Source organism: Drosophila biarmipes, chromosome 2L, assembly GCF_025231255.1.
Source record: "Drosophila biarmipes strain raj3 chromosome 2L, RU_DBia_V1.1, whole genome shotgun sequence".
In the NCBI taxonomy this organism is placed as follows: Eukaryota; Metazoa; Arthropoda; class Insecta; order Diptera; family Drosophilidae; genus Drosophila; species Drosophila biarmipes.
In genome coordinates this window covers 16,576,817-16,595,283 of record NC_066612.1, presented here as the reverse complement: position 1 = coordinate 16,595,283, position 18,467 = coordinate 16,576,817, and the positions used below count along the sequence as shown (strand labels likewise).

At 41.8% G+C, this 18,467-nt stretch overlaps 1 protein-coding gene across 1 annotated transcript in view; it reads left to right on the top strand.

Annotated features, from left to right (window-relative positions):
- The first annotated feature begins 280 nt into the window (after positions 1–280).
- LOC108033751 (uncharacterized) overlaps positions 281–18,467 on the top strand; it is a 120,755-nt gene continuing 102,568 nt past the window's right edge. The window contains exons 1-2 of the mRNA XM_017108322.2: positions 281–592; positions 4,342–5,261. The gene's annotated coding sequence lies outside the window, so the exon portion shown is untranslated. The remainder of the gene's footprint in view (positions 593–4,341; positions 5,262–18,467) is intronic.

Below are 18,467 nucleotides of genomic sequence, written 5' to 3'. Positions count from 1 at the left end.
CAGCGGGCTGAATGAGGACTCCAAGCTCTGGGACTTTCTCTTCCTTTCACCACTTTCTCTTAGGACAAAAGCTCGCCCAGAAAGCTCTGGCAGGGATGCTGTAATGGCAGAAGTTCGCTGCCAACACCTCGGATCTCTGCCGCCACTCCGGCGAGCTTCGTTCGCTCCTCGACTTTTTCGTCCTGGCCTCGTCGGCTTTGGCCTGATGTTGTAGTAGGTCCGGCCGCCGTCGAAAGGCTGGCTAGTTAACCACGCCGATTCAGTCAAGCTCCAGCATCCGTTCACTGAGGCGGCCCGATGCTGCCACGCTCCGCCACAAAATCCCAGAGACGAGCTGCGCGTTCGGTCGGTTGTCTGTGTGTGTCAGTGGGTGAACAGTGCGTATGAGCGATTTTCGGTGGCACCCAAGGAGGCCCAAAACGAGCCGGTGGACCTTAAAGTTGTTGGGTAAACAACGAAAAGTCGGTTTCGCGTGGCGAGTAACGGGTTGCGGATTGAATAAACAAGGCCAAGGGCGAAGGGAAAGTGCACAGGCTGCGTGTAAAAACCCCTAAGAACCTCTGAAATATCTCAGAAAAACCTTTGCCAAAATGTAAGCTCAGCTAACTTGTGTTTCCCCAAAAAAAAAATAGCTACAATATAACATTATTTCCCTTAAAGTAATCAGAAAATAAATGTATCTTAAAATTTAAAAACATCTCAAAAATCAGAAACCCTAAATTCATATTTATTTGTGTTTCTAAAAACACCACAAATTTACCAACTCAATAAACTAAATGAAAAAGAAAATATTGTTGAGTACAAAGGCTCAACTAAAATTATTATTAACATTTTGGAGCACCAAAACGTATTTAAATAAAATCAAACAGAGCATGAAGAGAAAAAAAAACACTTTTTATAGCCATAAAGCAACAAACCTATAACCCAAAACCAGACAAAAAATAAATACCAGCAAACAAAATTTAAATGAAGCAGAGAAAAAGTAATATTTCTAACGACTCACAGTTTCGGAATTTTGGCGAAAAACTTTCCAATCTCCGGTGCAGAATTTTCCTGATAAATTGAGAGGAATCCCTCTCCGGCACCGAATTGCGTTCGATTTTCAAGTAACCGAATAGTTGGCATAGTTTTTGCTCTAAATGCCGAGCGAAGGCCATAAAAACATATTGGCAACATTTCAAACTCTGCAAAGTTCTTTTACCTTTGGGCCAGTGAAGGACCCAAAACAACAGCACACAAACAGGCAAACAAACAAACAGAATGGCAAACAAAAACCATTTCGCCCAATAAATCATTGCGGAAAAGCAGCAACAGCAGCAGGAAAACTTGTGAAGAAGACGAAACTTTTTGTTTTTCATATACATTTTTGTAAGCGAGAATGTGAGCTGCAAAAGTTGAGGAGTCATAGGAATTAGTTTTGGAATATGGCCGGACAATCTGACGTTTGAGCAATGTTGTTTGAGCAACGAGATGGATATTCCTGACAAACTATTTACTGAAAAATTTGCATCGATTTCCGTGTGCCTTTGCTGTAACTGATGTGCATTGCGGGATGCTTGGGCTTCTCGGGGAATGGAAACTTAATTTTTGGCCCAATCTCCTGGGATAAATCAAGTGGCAGGTTCGTTTACCTAATCGCAACACATTCGCAAAGCCATCAGGGCCGAAATCACAAAGTGGCCAGCCGACAGAAGACGCCCTGCAGGATATTTGAACTGGCCCCTGAAAACTCTGGGCCAGCGTCTCTCTCTCATCAACTTAAATTGTGGGAAATTAATCAAGTCGAAAAGGTTTCTTCTGGTCCTCTGGCCTGCGAAGACGCCACAAAAGATTGCGCCTCGGGTTTCTGGGGCGGTTCGGTCTGCCCTTTGTTTTCTGTTATTGTTATGGCCTCCAAAGTCTGGCTCTGACTCACAAGACAAGTCAACATGCGAAGGCGAACCTTTTTTGTTGCTGCCAAAAACCTTTGCTTTGCATTCAAGCGGAAATTAAAGCAACTGCACTGGCAGAAAGGAAGCATGCGATTTTAGGATATTTAAAATGGTTCAATGGCACTTGCACCAACATTATTGGGGGATTTCATAGCGTAAAAGTGAGAAAATACAACTAACTTACCAATGAAGACCGAAAAGATGGTTTTGTAGCAGAAAGTAATAAATTTACAATCCATATTTGTTACACCTTATATTTATATAAAAAAATAAAATGATTTCTCGACACTTTTAAATTTCTATACCTTACAAATTGAGCGCTCAAAGTGGTTACGAATTTATACGTGTTTTTTTATGTGTGCTTTACAAGGCAGTGAAAGCCAAAGGCCGTTGGGCGACTTTCCCCACACTGCTCAAATTGAAATTGTGTTCCTCGGAGCCTGGGGCCATCAGCTCGCATATAAACAGGCACACGCACACACAAGCAGGGAGAGGACACGTGTAACACTTTCTGCAAAGAAAAAGGACCTTAAAGCGATCCTTAAACGCCAGGCAGAGTTTCAGTTTTTTCGCCTTTCTGGGTCAACGCCTGGTTGACATTTTAGCCCGGGTGCAGAGTTCATGGAAACCCTTTTTAATTAATACAGTCTGTGCTGCAGCACCAGCACCAGCCCCCTCCAGTGGAAACCTCATTAAAATGCGTTCGAAAATGGGACCGCAGTCGGCGAATATTTTGTGTTTGTGCAGCTCTTTGGCAGCGCGGGCTTAAAGCGCGAAATCATAGAACGACAGCTGATGAATTTTTATTGGTCGTATAAAAATGTGCAGGTCCGCCCCCGCGGTCCCAGGTATTTAATATAATTCAATTAATTAGCGCGCTCGAAAATATGTCACCGCTTCTGAAAGACCGATGAAATATGGAGCCTCATTAGCATATCCGTCAGAGCGAAGAGCTCAATAGCCGATTCGAGCCCATCCCGATTATGAGTAAGCAGATTGTGTGTGCCAAATGCAGCTCTTCAAGTGAGCAGCTCCACAATCTCTTTAAAATACACATCTGAGTGCCTTGCCACAAGCCGTCTGACTGGGAAATTATAATTTGATTGAGACTTAACTGCAACTAATTGCCAGCAGTTTGACTGCGATTCGGAGCTGTTATTCATCCATAAATTCATTGGCACAAAGCCCACAAATTGATTTATTTGTGCACAATATTACCTTGTTTGGCTCGCATACTTCCAAGCAAATATTGAATTTAAGCACAACGCTTTCTGTTTAATCCCCATTACGTTTTACGTTTTACGCTTTTCCAGGCCATAAAGGAGCACAAGTGCATATAATATATTTGCGTCGCGCAATTTCCAAATAAACCATTTACGTTGTGCGTTGGTGAAAAACCATCAAAAATAAATGAAGCATAAATGCCAGGAGCACACACAAAAAATATCCGAACTCGCCGAGTCTGAGGAATGCGATTTAATTTTTCTGTAATTTTCTTTATGGTTCCTTTTTTTTATTTCGTAAATCTCCGAGCGACAAACAACGAGGGAGTGTGGGGCGATTTTGGGGGCGAGTAAATAGGTTTTGCGAGGAATTAGAAACACGAAGCGCCATTTGGCGGCAAAAATAACCGGAAGGAATTATAGCAGGCCTCCCCAGCCGTCTCTTTCGCTCGCCAAGAGCCCGTCTCTCTCTAACGCGGGCCTCCGCGCGGAGGAAATTAAATGTTTTACTGTCTGCGGTGAGAGATGAGAGCACAATTATAATTTCATGCAGGCGACAGCAGGAAGAAAATACTTGGAGTGAAATCAGCGAAAATGGAAAACATTTTCCCATTTGTTGCGGGCGTGCGGGAGTTGCATTTCGGTTTTGTGAAAATGTTGCCATACACACCAGGCAATGTCCCGCTAAGAGGATCAGCGGAAAAGGCGGCGGAGCACGGGGAAATGGCGGCAGGGGCGTGAGAGTCTCAAACCGAAAGGCGGAAGCGTGGAAATTAAGTAAAATGCGAGGCGCAAAGCGCTTGGAATTAAATTAAAACGGAAATGAAATGGCCATCAAGTGAAAACGGATCTGGACTATAACGAATAAGGTGCTCTTAGTGACATTTTTAAAAGTTCCCGAAATTATATGTACCCCGAAACTCCATGTCTGTTTACAGAAAAAATAATAAAGTGTGTTTTACTTGTTCTCAAAATTTAAGAAAAGCCAAGGCTTCATACGGGTTTTTTTTCAAAAATGTATTTTCCCAATAATATAATAGTGGAGAATTTTAAAACATGTTCTCTCAACCTAATTTCCATACAGGTTTTTGACCAAAATTTTATCTCAATTCACATACCAAATAAATTGTACTAATTTAATTCTTCTTTCTTGCTCTTCCCTTTTCCATGGTTCTTTTCCACACCAGCATCAACATCAACCGGAAATCAACTAAATTGTCGTCACTCCAGTCAAGTGGAAATTTGATTAAAAAAGGAGAGAAGGGCGGCCGCAGGAAGCGCTGAGAAAGGAGGAAAATTTGATAAATTCGAGAGAAGGCAATAGACGAGTGTGGAAGGAAAATAGAGTGCGGCTCTATCAAAAGGTAGCGCCGAAGGAAATCAACACGCACGCACATGAACGAGTTTTCTGCACGGGATTCGCCGTACAAAACATTAAAAATCAGCGGAGCGTAAAACTTACACAAAGCTCGAAAAAATCCAGAATCCCACGTGAACAAAAGGGGGGGACAAAAAAGCAGGGCTGCACTAAAATAAAAACACAAATACAACAGAGTAACGAAGTGAAAGAACGAGTTTTAGTGGAAAAAATTAAAAGATCTCCCTGGTAGCGAAAAAACTAAGCCAGAAAAAGGAGAAAGCGAACAACAAGGACGAGCCAGCTGACGGCCAGGACACATAAACGTCTTGCCTCTCCTTTGGGCTGGAGCACGAAATTAAGTGCAGATTATCAGAAGATTATATTTTAATAGCATTTCAAGCTGTTTCCTTTTGGCCAACAAAGGCGAGACAGGACCTCCCAGGACGCCCCAAGAAGAGGGCTGACCCCGGAGTGCGAGTGTGTGTGTGTGCCACAAGTACGGCTTATTGCATGATTACCGCCAGGACTTTTTTCGGGCCTCCGCTTCAGGACTCCGTGCCCGGGAATAGCTAAGCAAACATACAAGTGTGCCCGAAATTGAAATTAAAGATGGAATTAAGTGTCGCGAGTGTGTGTGTGGGCTTGATAAATTTCGAGTGCTAGTGCCTGTGTTTGTACACTGAAAGCCAAATATCAAGTATACGCCGAGTGGTCCAGCCCTGAGAAGGCTGCGGAGCATAGCAACAGGTATGTGCCGGATTCCATCTTATCTATTCACACGCAGGCTCCCACACTAAGTGCTTGGTGGATTTGCAGACAGCGTAGTATTTATTTTCGCAGTTGGATCGGAAGTGTGTTTGGCAGGATGATTAAATGATATTTAAGGTTGAGATAGGCAGTTTCACAAAAAACAGCGTATAGGTAAATGTAGTTTCATTGATAAATTTTGATTTTACTAAAAGGCGAACTACATAATTATTCATGACTTCTTTTTTCTTCAATTCAGGTTTGTTAAAAATGTAATTTGAAGCTTTTCCTTCCAAATTAAAAAAAGATGCGCATCCCTTAAATGCCCCATAAAGAAGGGAACCATTTCCCAGACTCGTATTTTCCAGCAGCCTTTTCGCCCGTCCGCCGCAATGTCTGCAAGTCATTTGCGAAGCCCTTTGCGCTATCCGCCCAATCCTAAGCCGCAACAACTCCGCGGCCTGCACTCGGCTGTTAATTAATGCCAGCCCAGTTTCCGCTGCAGCATATTTAAAAACGCATTAGCTCTTTGGGCCGCTTAGCAGCCGAGGCTGTCATAATTTCAACCGAGCATTAGCGGGCATAAAGAGCCCAAATATCCTTTGCGTGCACACGTGGACTATATGCAATGGAACAGTCTTGTAATTACTTTAAATGCAAACGAACGCGCTGCGCTGTCCTTTCCGGTTGCCGAATGGAGGTTCGTCCTTTTTCGTTGGGTGTCCTGGCTCGGCATGTGTTGCTAATTTCATTTGGCCGACAGTGGGACAAAGTCGCAGTGGGTGGAATTTGCTAGTAGGTGTACGTATGAGGGCCAGTGCCATTAAGTCGGAGGAGTCACAGAACGTAACTCTCATTCACGTCCAGGGATAAGGCAGATCCTGCCATTTCCACTGCCACCTGACACAACAGGACACTTGCAAAAACTGCGTTTTGTTTGGGGAAGGGGATTAGAACTAAGTTTCATGGGCAGAAGTTTGGGCTTTTGAAAAGAAATATTTATGAAAGAAGAAATTTACAATTAAAAGTTTGCGAGCAGGTTAACTTATATATAATTGCAAGCATTTTGTAATAGCGTCTAATATTTCCTTCATTGAAGAACTCTTACAAGTCATTGGATGCGTTTATCCATTTAAATTCGTCGAACACAGAATATATTTATTACCCAGTTTGCTTACCTTCGCCGAACATCGCAGTTCTTATAGGAAACCATCCGAACATTGTACTACTACAGAGCACAGAAAACAAGAAACTTGTGGCAAGCTTACCCCTTTTTATCCCTTATCCCAAATGACATATTTTTCCTGAGTGTAACGATGATGAGACCGCCTGCCTTCCGCTGCTGAAATGGCCCATTGTTGTTTGTTGTTTTAATGTTATTTGCCTGGCTGCCATCGTCGTCTTTGGAATCTGTCACCGTTTTACGTGACAATACAGCTGCAACTTTGTGTCCTCCGCTCGGCGGGGCGGAGGTGCGGCCGTGCGACTGCGGTGGCCCGCTGCGGTGATGCGGTGGTGCGGTGGCTCATGAAGTGGGTGGCTCCCAGGTGCTTACTGGGGATCCTTGGCCGCTCCGCTGACCCTAAGCCAGCTTGCTGTTGTCGCATTGCGTGGCTGCTTACCTGTGGCCTCACCTGACAAAACTTTAACACAAAAATTTCATTTAAAAGTTTCGCTCTCGCTGCCTTTTGCCTTCATTTGGACCTACGCCAGATGCTTAAAACTTTCTTGCCCGGGGAAGGGGACTGCGAATGCGAGTGGCAAGAAAGGGCCCTTCCTTTATGGCAACTTTAGCAAATGGACATTGAGGTCGTTGTATGACTTTGGGTATTTTCTCCGTCATAAATACGGCTGGCAATTTCTCCGTGGTCCTCGGACACTCTATTAGCATTGCCGGGGAGAACTCACCTCCTGCTGGGGACGTTTTTAATGTCCCTCCTTTGAAGTTGGGAAAATTGTTGTGGATGTCCGCGCTGAAAAGAAATGTCGGAACCTGCTTTTCAGATCAAAGTTTTTGATTTACCACAACTATTTTGTACAGCCACTGGCTCGACTCTGCATTGTTATAATTAAAGTTCACTTTAAATTTTTATTTGTACATTGCGCTTCGTGTCATTTCGAAAATTCTTGTTGTTTCTCCGGTTGTGTTCGCTTAAATTGGTTATTCGGTTAACGCCAAATAAACACCGTCCAGCAAATGGTCAAACTGCTTTTTTTACACGCATCTCAGCTGCACTTAAAACGAATATTTATTTAACATATGCTGTTTTCTCTGTTTGTTGTTATGTTTGCAGTTGCGTGACTAATTAAACTGTTTAATTGCATAAATTTAAACGACGATTGGCAATGCTGGGCATTCGGTATTTGTTTGACATGAACAGTTGAGCAAATATATCAAGCATTTGTTTGGGGTTAATATGGGGAAAGGCATGATTGAATTAAATAATTAAATTCAATAATAACTTCAGTTTCCTGAAATAGAAGGGAACGAAGGAACGAAGGAACACAGCTTGACTTTGATTAATCCAAGGAAAATATTTACTTAACCAAGCAGTTTTATTTGTTGAAGGAAAATTATGAAAGCAATGGCTTGTGTAAGTGAGAGAAAATTCACAATTTTTGTCAGAGTAGCTGATACACTATTAAATTTATATATTTAGTTCCAGACAGAACTATTTTGTTCCAGACAGAATTATAATTTTTTTTAGAGGACAATAGTCAAACTCAATGAAACAAGAGATTCCCTTCGATTTGTTCAATATTTATCGACTGAGAATCGACAGGGCCTCGGGTGTATTTTTTGTAAAACGACACGCTGTGCAGCACTTGAACTGAGTTCCCTGCAGCCCAAAAGGGATCCTTTAAAGCTCTGTCGTTGCTCCGTGACGCAGTAAACACTTATTAGACGTTACAGGATGGGGAAAAGGACGAGGCCCAGGACACGGGACACAAAACTCCTAACAGAGGCCCCAGGCAATGGAGCGTGCTGCTAAGGAGTATTCAACTAATAAAAATGTCAAAACGCATGAAGCTGATGACAAGTAACGCAAAATGGCAGCTCAGTCGGCAGGCAGAATGGCAGGACCAACGTACTTCCACCGAGAAAAACATCTCAAATGTTGTGTGTATTATTTTTGATTTTCCGAAAACCAAATGGGGGTTATAAAATGAAATTTCCCTCAAAAAAATTATACTATTACTAGTTATTAGAGTGAGATAACATTTCGAACGCACTCATAGAACTAGAGGGTAATTTGAATTTTTCGCTCTGTAGATTTCCGGTTTAGGGTGGAGGACAACTTGATGGCTTGTCGCATGCGGGCTTCGATGTCTCTGTGCGGGCAGCAATTTGCCACACCTGCTGGGAGTGTGTGTCTGTGTGGCAGCTTTCCCCGCCCCGCCCCACCCCCGTGCACCCGGCTTTCCACCCGCAATCCTAGATTTTCCCCAGCTAAACTTTCACAATTAAAACTTGGCACTTTCCCTCGCTGGCTGCGCACGCACGATTCGCATTCTCGCATCGCAACGCACCGCTTCAATTTTGGTCCGCTCCCCGCTGTTTGTTTATTGGATTAAGTGGATTTATCATATCAGATGGCAAACGCTGTCTAAATTTATCCACAGCACAACAGCCTCCGCCATTACAGAAACACATATCAAGAGCCAACGACTTCTCGTTTTTAATTACGCTGTTTTTTCCGCCGAGATCACGTACAAAATAAAGTAAAAAAAGCAGAAAGAAATGAGTTTGCTGGCAAAAGTTTTTTTTGCTACGTGTCCTGCCAACAGACATTTTCAATAAATTTTCCTATGCTCGTGGAATTAATAAAAACACAGAAAACTTTTGCACTTGGCCTGGCTGCAGAAGGTCAAAGCTGAGAGCAAACGATAAAAGTAAGTTAAGTCACTTTAAAAATTAAATAAAGAAAACATTTTTCAGTGCCACAGAACAGGAAGTGCAATAAAACTATGAACTTTATTATTTTTATCATAAGATTTTTCTTAGAATACCTACAAATTCAGATAACTAGAGAATATATATTGTTGGTCTACGAAACACGACCTTGTTTATACTTTTAAATTAGTAAAATATTAACGTACATTTTTTTTCTTGTCTAAGATAAATTTATGTAATTTTTATTATTAATTCTCTTTGACCAGAAACTCAAAAAATATATATATTTTGAAGTGCAACGGATCAGGGATGACTTATAATTACTAAAATTTGTATGGCATAAATATGAATGAACGTATCCAATTATAAAAAAACAAGTTCTACATATTCAGAAGTGTTTAAACTAGTGTTTAAAAATGGTAAAGATATCCTGACAACCCAAGGATGGCATCTCTCGTTTTTTATTGATCGACTTAGGTCAACTTAAAAGGAAAAATAAAATTAAAATATATATTTTGCAGTGCTACGGATGAGGAATAAATGAATAAATTTATACAATTTAAAAAAATAGCTCCTGCAAATTCAGAAGTATTCAAATTAGGGTTTAAAAATAGTAAAGATATCCTGACAACCCATCATCTTTCGTTTTTTATTGATCCTGACAACCCATCATCTTTCGTTTTTTATTGATCGAATTAAGTCAACTTAATTATAGCTTCTTGGTAAAAATGTGGAATAAGCCAGAAATGATATATCCAATTGATTTCATCGCGTCCCTGCATTAATTCTTGCTTCTTGGCCAAGGAGCTCAGACATTTCACTGAGCATCTACATTTCATTCGCTCGCTTTCATGCGACGCGGTCGCACGACATCAAACACAGCGAACACGCGGCGTATGCGTCATATTAAGTATACGCCCACGCGACACACACTCTGTGTGGATGGCCCCAATTTCTCTGTGGAGCTGGAGCTGCAGGCTCGTCTGTTATTTAAACACAACAATTAAAACGATTTTCCCGGCACACACACACGCACAGCAGCTTTGTTGGTGCTGTTTATTTAGACGCGGGCATGTAGACATAACATTCGGCCCAGGAACAGGAACCAGGAGCACAAAACCCTGGCTGAAGCAGAGGCAAATTGAATGAACACGCGCCCCGAAAAGCGTTTAATAAACACAAAGGCAGCAGCAACAGAAACAGAAACAGAAGCTGGAACTTAGGCCCGAGAGCGAGTCTTGACTGTGGCTGTGGCCCCCTTTTTTTGGCCCGGCTTAATGAAATGTAATGATGAGTGGGCGGCCCCGGGCTCGAGGGGGCGTGCCAGGGACAACCAGAGACTCCAGAAAGTGGAAGGGGAAAGTGAGAAAATGGCAGGCCTAGACAGCAGTTTTGATGTAAACTGGAAGTGTAACAAATAACAATGGCAAACTGCGTGGAAACAACAATGGAAATGGGCTGGGGGAGTAGGTTTGTAGAAGGGAGGGTATATACGAGTGTGTGCAAAGATGTATACATTACTTGTTTTCAAGTGTAATTTTAATGTGTATATATTTGCATGTGTAGATTGTCATCTTTTGTTCGAACGTGACAAGTCACTTTGGAAAGTGATCGGAGAGGGGGCTTTTTTAATCTTAAAGTTCCGAAGAAAAATACAAATGGAGATATAAATTACAAGAGCAATAATAGCATGACCAAGAAATTTTATCTATATTTTATATTTATATATTATTTAAAAATTTTTAAGGAATGTAAAGAGAAGAAAATATCATAAGTATAAGTTGTTGACGACAGTTTTTAAACATTTGCAGGCAGTTATGGGACAGTTGACGTTTTGGCCCATATACTGTTATTATCATCAAAGTGAGGGGCAGAACAGGGTTTACCTTAAGGGCGAGCCCACTTCAAGGGCTCTTTGGTTAAGCAATTTAATGCGCGCACAATTAAGTCAACAACAGCAGCCAGGACTCCACGTTCGGGGTCCTTTTTGCTTCCGTTCCTTGGCTCTCTAGCACTAATTTGCATATGAAACATCCAGCCCGCCACAGGAGCGGGAGTACCAGCAAATTGGAGCAACATTTTTTTAAACCAGGGAAGCCCCCGGGCTGCGCAGCACAGTTAATGTCAACTGCACGCATGGGTCGGTGTGTGCTTCCCTCTTGTCTGCAGTCAATTGCCAACAAAAGTTTTGTACCCCAACAACGGACGTGCATTTCATTAATCCCTGCCTGGCTTTATTTCCCCCCTCATTTTTCCATACTCACTCCGCCGTGCCGTTAATGCAGGGAGCAAATCATTTTAAATGCCGTATCAGCGTAAAAAATCGTAATTAACATTAAGTGCTGATTTGTTGCCAACATGAGGGAGTTGCCTCAACTTTTTATTCCAATCCGAGCCTCTCTTAACCACTGCGGTCGATTGGTTTAATCAGGGCTCTTCGATTGAAGGTTGTATCCACAGATATGTTTAACAATTTACATGGGCATTTTTGCTCAGTTGTTGCTGGAATATCATTTAAAACAGTAAGCAGATTACGGCAGAGGAAATATTTTTATAATTACCACACAGAAACAAAAACACTGAAAAATTTTTTAAATTGGAAAGCAAAATTAAAACGGAAAAAATTGTTAAAAAAATATTTTACATTTAGTTCTTATTACTAAATTCTTTTTTCATATATATAGAAAATATTAAAAAAAACCAACAATTATTTAAATATAGATAAATTACACCTATTGTAAGCTTTTCTCTCTGCGGTTCGGTTAAATGGATCTGAAAAGCCAACGGCTTTCAGGGCCACGATTTGTTGAACAAGTCGGTATTTGTTGCGACTTTCTGGGGGCCCTCCACCGAACGCAGTCAGCACCTTCCCTGTGCAAACTGTTAACGATCTTTAAACGTCAACTGACACACATTCTGCGATGTGAGGGGCGGGAAAGAGTGTGAAAGAGTCGCCAGAGGGAGACGGGGCATGGTTGAGTGTGCCATGCGTAATGCCAAAATGTTCTACATACATTTAAGTTAAATGCCAGCCATATACAATCCTCTGAGCAGCTCCACTTGGAAATTACGTGACACATTTCTAAGAAAGCAAAACTAATGTCACCGAGCTCCAGAGATATATGCCGGAGTGGTAGGGGCGCCGGGGGTAGTTTAGGGGCTCTGGCTTGACAAGTTGGCATCATGGAAAAAAGCTAGCCCAAACACTTTAGATGTCATTGTACCGCATTTAGATTGAGTTGCTCTCCAGCAGCAGAAGCACCACCAGCAGCCAAAACATAACACCAGCTGGAGCAGGAGTGCGGAGTGCTTTTGGGGTTATTTTGGAGTGGGTTTTCCCGGGCCACAACTTCCAACTCCCCGCTTTTCCACCCAGCCCCAGCCCGAGTGGTTAGTGTCACTTAAGCCCGAGACTTTGGCACTCGTACATGCAGATGGATGCCAAGGGAGACGGATTGCGAAATCTTTCTATACGCTCCTTTGGGGTACTCTTAATGTGGCTGGAAATTGGGGTTTTATGGGGATGTGAGGGGTCAAATTATGGCAGATTTATCAGGTTATTTATGATTCCCTTTGTTGTGTACCCCAATTTTTATGTTAAAAATGTAATACCTATTTTTAATCTTATTCATTGAAAATGTATCTTATACAAAAATCATTCAACTTTGGCAAAGTGAATATCCTGATGATGAATATTTTGAATTATATTTTAAATTTAAAGAGAGTTTGTGCCTGGCAGGTTTTCAGGAGCGCACTCCCGTAAAATAATGGTTTTTTAATGGTTTTCCTGAGTGTGAAAAGTTTCGACCGAAACCACCTGTCCTTTTCACCACCATTTCGGTTTTGGCTTGCTAACTGCGCACTTGTAAATAATTGTCTATGTAAAGTTATACAGCAGCTTCTTCTTCTTCGGCATCTTTGGCCGACACGCCCCCTCGACACCGCCCACTTGTGCTTCCTCTTCGGGCCAGGAGGTTCTAGGGCCGGGCTCTCTGCATGCGTTGTGCATAATTTGAGTGGATTTCGAGGGGTATTCAGACATTCATACATGTGGCATCGCATTAAGCGTAAATTTGCAACTGCAGTGCGATAAAATATTTATAAGTCAAACGCAAATGTTTAATGGGCAAACAGACATCGTCCGACGTGGCTATATCGTGCGATGTTTGTCCGCAAATAAGCAAATATTTGTGCCCGGCTTTTGGCGCCGGCTAAGCCTCAACCATCAAACACTCCACGCCTGTCAACAATATTATCAATTAAATTTATGAGCCCAATGAGCCCAAATCGCCTCTGCTTGTCTATGGGACTATCCCACTCGGTTTGGCCTTTGTGTGCATTTGCCTATGAGTCGAAAATACTGCAAATTCAATCGCTCTAATCGCACTGGAAAGAAAGAAATGCGACGCAAATTTGATCAATTATAATCGCATACTTCGCTTATCGGCCTAAATATTTGCAAAATAAAATTAATAAAATTCAGAATGTGCTTTGCTTTTTTCACTCCCCTAATTGATTATAATCCTATTAAAATCACACATTTCGGATTTTTACGAAAAAAGCTCACACAATTCTATGAATTTATTAAAATCGGTTTATTGCTTGTTTTGTCCGAAAGAAAAATTGAGGGAAATCGAAGATGCATATGTCAAAGAGATTTGAGCTCTTGCTTTTTGAGTACATTTTAAATTTTTAATTATTTAAAAATGTATAATTATAATTAAAAGAAAATGTTAGATTTTTTGTAAATAAAATATGTGTTTAACTTCTTTTTTATACATATTAAATTACTTATTTGAAAGCCAATAATAATAATTAAAATAAAGTTTTGTATTTGCTGTACATAAAATACGGCTACAACCTATTTTTGAAGTAAATTAAAATTTAATAAACAAACTGTAATTTGTAAATCCAGGTATTTTGGCAGCTAATCCCAGTTTGCCAGGCATCTGCATAAACACCGCTGCGCGGGCCTTACCCATATCTATCAGTGGCCTATTGGTCTAACAAATAAAGCACAAATTGTGCATATCCGGGGAAATGTGCAATGTGTTTCCACCAACCCTTTCCCACCTTCCTCTCATTTCGTCTATGCAGCCGGGCGTAGATCTCCCATAACTGATTAACGTTCAAATTGTTATCAATTTGTAATTATGAAGCTCTGCAGGGATTTTGCCTCCGTGCAGCTATACAATTTCTGCCCGCGCTCTACCCGTCTCTCTCTGAATGTATGGCTCCTTCTCTTTCCATCTGGCTTAATGCCCCCTGCTGATTTCGGGACGAAAGTGTTGGCCTGGCATGAAAAAGCGTTTGCGGTTGGGAGCGGCTGTTGCGGTTGTTTTCCAACACCCCCGCTGCTCGTTCAAAATGCAGAAGCAGCAACAGGAAGTGGTACCCTAGGAATTAAATACTGGAAATGCCAGAAAATGTGAAGGTGTTGTCAGCTCTTTAAAATTTGGTACCGATTGTTTAATTTGCGAATTATTTTTGTAAATATTTACAAAGTTTCCCAATGGAGCGGATTGTTTTTATCTAAATGGGCACCTATGCTTACACTGAGCGTCTAAGGTATTCCCTCGTCGAATCTTTAAAGTTTTACGACACACCGCACACTAGCACACCCGAAAACTCTAAATTTAATAGCCCCGAAGAGCACGGGTACAATGTACAAAATGTCTACTCATTGGCCTGATAAGAAAGTTCTCCCAGCATAGTGATCAATTTTACAAGTTTCTAACGAGGAAACCGAGAGATAAATCTGCAGAGCGAGTAGGGGGAGTAAACAAGAGTCGGACAAATAAGCAAATCAAAATGATGCCAACGAGTGGCACGAAATCAAATTGAAATTGAAACTAGACAAAGTGAATTGGCAGGGAGCCACAGTGGCCATTGTGCCAGTCGTGGGCTGCCAAAGGGGCTGGGGATCGGGATCCGATGTGTTATACAATATTATCATGCTTATATAATTTGCCAGCACACACACCCAACCGCTCACAGAGAGATATAGAGACAAACGCAGGCGAAACTGCGATAAAGCTCGAGTAACAAAGTTGAATGGCTGTCTACTTCGCAGGACAATTTTCGGGGAAAGGGAATTCCGGCGTATCAAAAGTTATTGTGCTTGTGTCTCTGTGAGTTCGACTGGAGCCAGGGATTATCAAAGTATTAGAGGAACGGCGCTCCAGTCCCGATTCAGTCTCAGATTCAGACTAAGTTCAGCCCCGGCTTCTGCGCCAGCTTCGTCTTGAGCTTTGACTGCTCCTAAGTTTTCGCACTTTATGGGACGTCGTTGTCGTTGTCCCGCTTGCCAAATGCCTCGGGGGCTCATGTGGCAGGCTTGACTCGTCATAAAGTCCCGACCAAGGCACTGGGAAAAATTAGTCCGAATTAGACAGTTACTTAGGCAGAATTATCAATTTACCTTTATGCAGTATTGTTGCAAATTAGCAAGGCTTTTACCTTTTGGTCGATATTATGTACTATATTATTTACAATGAAATAAAATTAAAATATTTAAGATAAAATTGATGATAATTTTCTCCAAGTGCAACCACCACAGCGAGGGCAAATCGCAGAAAACGGAAGCTGGGCCAACGCACATGCACAAGTGAAAGACAAAAGACGCCAAAAGACAAAGGCACTGGGCTAACAAGGAAAAACATGAGATGGGAAAGGGCGGGGGACCAAGTTAAAGGACCAGGAATTGCAAGTTGCTGCGACATGTAAGAATTATTATCTGCTCCTGCACTCTCAAGTGGCCCCAGAAGAAATTGGTTGGGGGGGGTGGACAATGAATAATGTCCTTGGCGCGCAATGCGGAAATGCAGGCTGCGAGAACCCAGAAGGAGCCAGCAGTAGGTAAATAAAAGAGAGCCATAAAGGAAATATGCTTTCGCCTACATTTCAATCGACATAAAATTTTATAACCATCGTTTTATTTTCACTCAGCAAGCAACCGAAAAACAAACGGGAAACACACACACAAAATAAACTAGCAACTTTCTCCTAACTCTGGCATTAGGTATTTCACATATTTGGTTACGAAAAATTCCATAAATGTCTATAACGCATTGAATTTCTGCTGTTTGCTATGCGCGGTTGGCGGGTGTTTTATTTTAACAGTTCTCGCTAATTTGAAAATTGTTTGCTGCTCCAAATATGTTTTGCGCCCTTTGCCGTTTCTGGCACTTATTTGGCCTTTGGCCAAATTGCTCGGTGCTGGCCGATGGGGCGGATGCGTAATGTGCTGCTCGCCAACTTCTCTTTGAAGTGGCTCACGTGAGCAGGGCCAACAATGTGCCAGCGGGCATTTTTGCCATATTTGCGAATTGGCTGCTCACTTTGCGGATTTTTGCTTTCCTGGTCCAGTGTTTTCGTTATTTAATGGTGGCCAATTAAAATATAATCAGTTGGCTAATTGAATTGCGCGTTATGTGGGTCAGTTAGTGTTTTTGGTGGTTGGAGGAAATTGGAAATGGAGCTAAAACTTTGTATCAGATCGCGGAGATTGCAATATTTAAATTGAGTTTAAATTGCAGCCGTTTGGTTGTAGACAATGCCATTAATTTGGCTGATGCGATTGTTTTATAATGGTCTAAATTACATGGTATAACTGAATTAAATACGTTTAAATTTAATTCAGATTAAAGGGGATTATAGAAACTGATTTATTTATTTTACAAATTTCTTCTTTCATTACGTACAATTATTTTTAGAAATTTCATTTTACAAAACACAGGGCTGTGATATTAAAGGGGTTTTCAGTTTCTTTGATCTGCATTCCGCTCTTCCACCTCTCGAAGTAAAATCAAAACCACATCAACCCCCCGACGAAGCCAAAAACATTCCCGGGTCATTTGTATTTATTTCTTTGTACCCGCAATGCAAATGAAGTTGTTCATCTGGCTCTTACATTCTATACTTGCTTTTATTATTTTTGCAATTAAATTTCATTTGTGGAAAGCACCCACACACACTCGAACGGGATTGCCAGAGGGGCAAACAGCAAGCAGCAATCGCAGTGAAAGAAGTTGCCAAAAAAAGAGCAGAGGGCGAAAATGTCTATCAGGGAAAGCGAGGGGAAAAACAACAAGTAATAACGGCGTTGATTTCATTTCTCATCTAGACCCCCTCCCTTCTGGCCCTGTATGTTGTCATCCCCTCCCATTGGCCGTCACTTTTTCGAGCTATTTCCTCTTTTTGCCCGCTCTGTTTGTCTACTTGTTAGCAGCCGCCTTGGCATTAACACGTTAAAAATTCGCTGTCCGCTTTTCCGCTTTTCCGCCGCTCCCACTCCTTTTCACTATTTCCGCTTCCTTTCAAGTGAGCCATAAAAAACAAAAATCAACGAGCTTTCTGTCGCCCGACGCCTCGTTATTTGTTTGGCCATGTTTACGGAAATCATTAAGATTTTCCTCAAGCTCCCAGCGCAGCTCTAATGAATTGGAAGGGAAACCCCCAAGAAAATTACTGAGTGAAAAAGCAGCTATATCTGTGCTGCGTAAAGTAATTTACAAATTGAAGAATCAAGCTGGAACAGGCGAGGGGGAATATTTTTAAAGGATGGAGTTCAATTTCATTTCATCTAATGATTTTCTGAAGTGCTGCTCCTATAATTATACTTTATTTCGATGATACTATACACTGGTTATCGTAATATTACTGGTTTTAATTGCAAATATCTTTTATTTTTAAAGAGCATACTGTTTAAAGCAAATTCTTCTAAACCCATAAGTGAGAACTGCTGACCAAACTCGTTCCAGTGATTTATTTGGCTTACTTTGAAAGTGGGTAATTGCCGCACTTTCCCAATACATTCGCCCCATTTTCCAGCTTTTCTTGCACTACGATGCCCCTATTTTCAAGCCCCATAACGCGACCCCAATGGCGTTTTCCCCCCGGCCACTCCGGGCCCAACTCAACTTAACTTTTCACTTTCAATTTGCCAGGCTCTGCGGCCCATAAAGCGGGGCGTTTATGGCCAACACGCGTGGCCAGCACACTGAAAGCCGAACCACCCACCAAAAAAAGAAACTTTCATAATTCATAAGCCGCAGGAATAAACTGCCGACCGAGAAAATCTACTAAGCACACGGCAGCACTTGGATTTACACTTTATACGAGGGCAAGTGTGGCGTGGGATCCGTGCGAAGGCCACAAATCATGCTTTAACAACTTAATAAGTTGGGAACCGCTCGGCCAGCGAGCCGAATTTGAATATTGGCCCAGGGACGGGACATGTGTCTAACATTCTGTTTTCCCCGGCAAAATTTTCCACGTCTCCCACCTCGTGACGTGCGCATTTTCCTGCT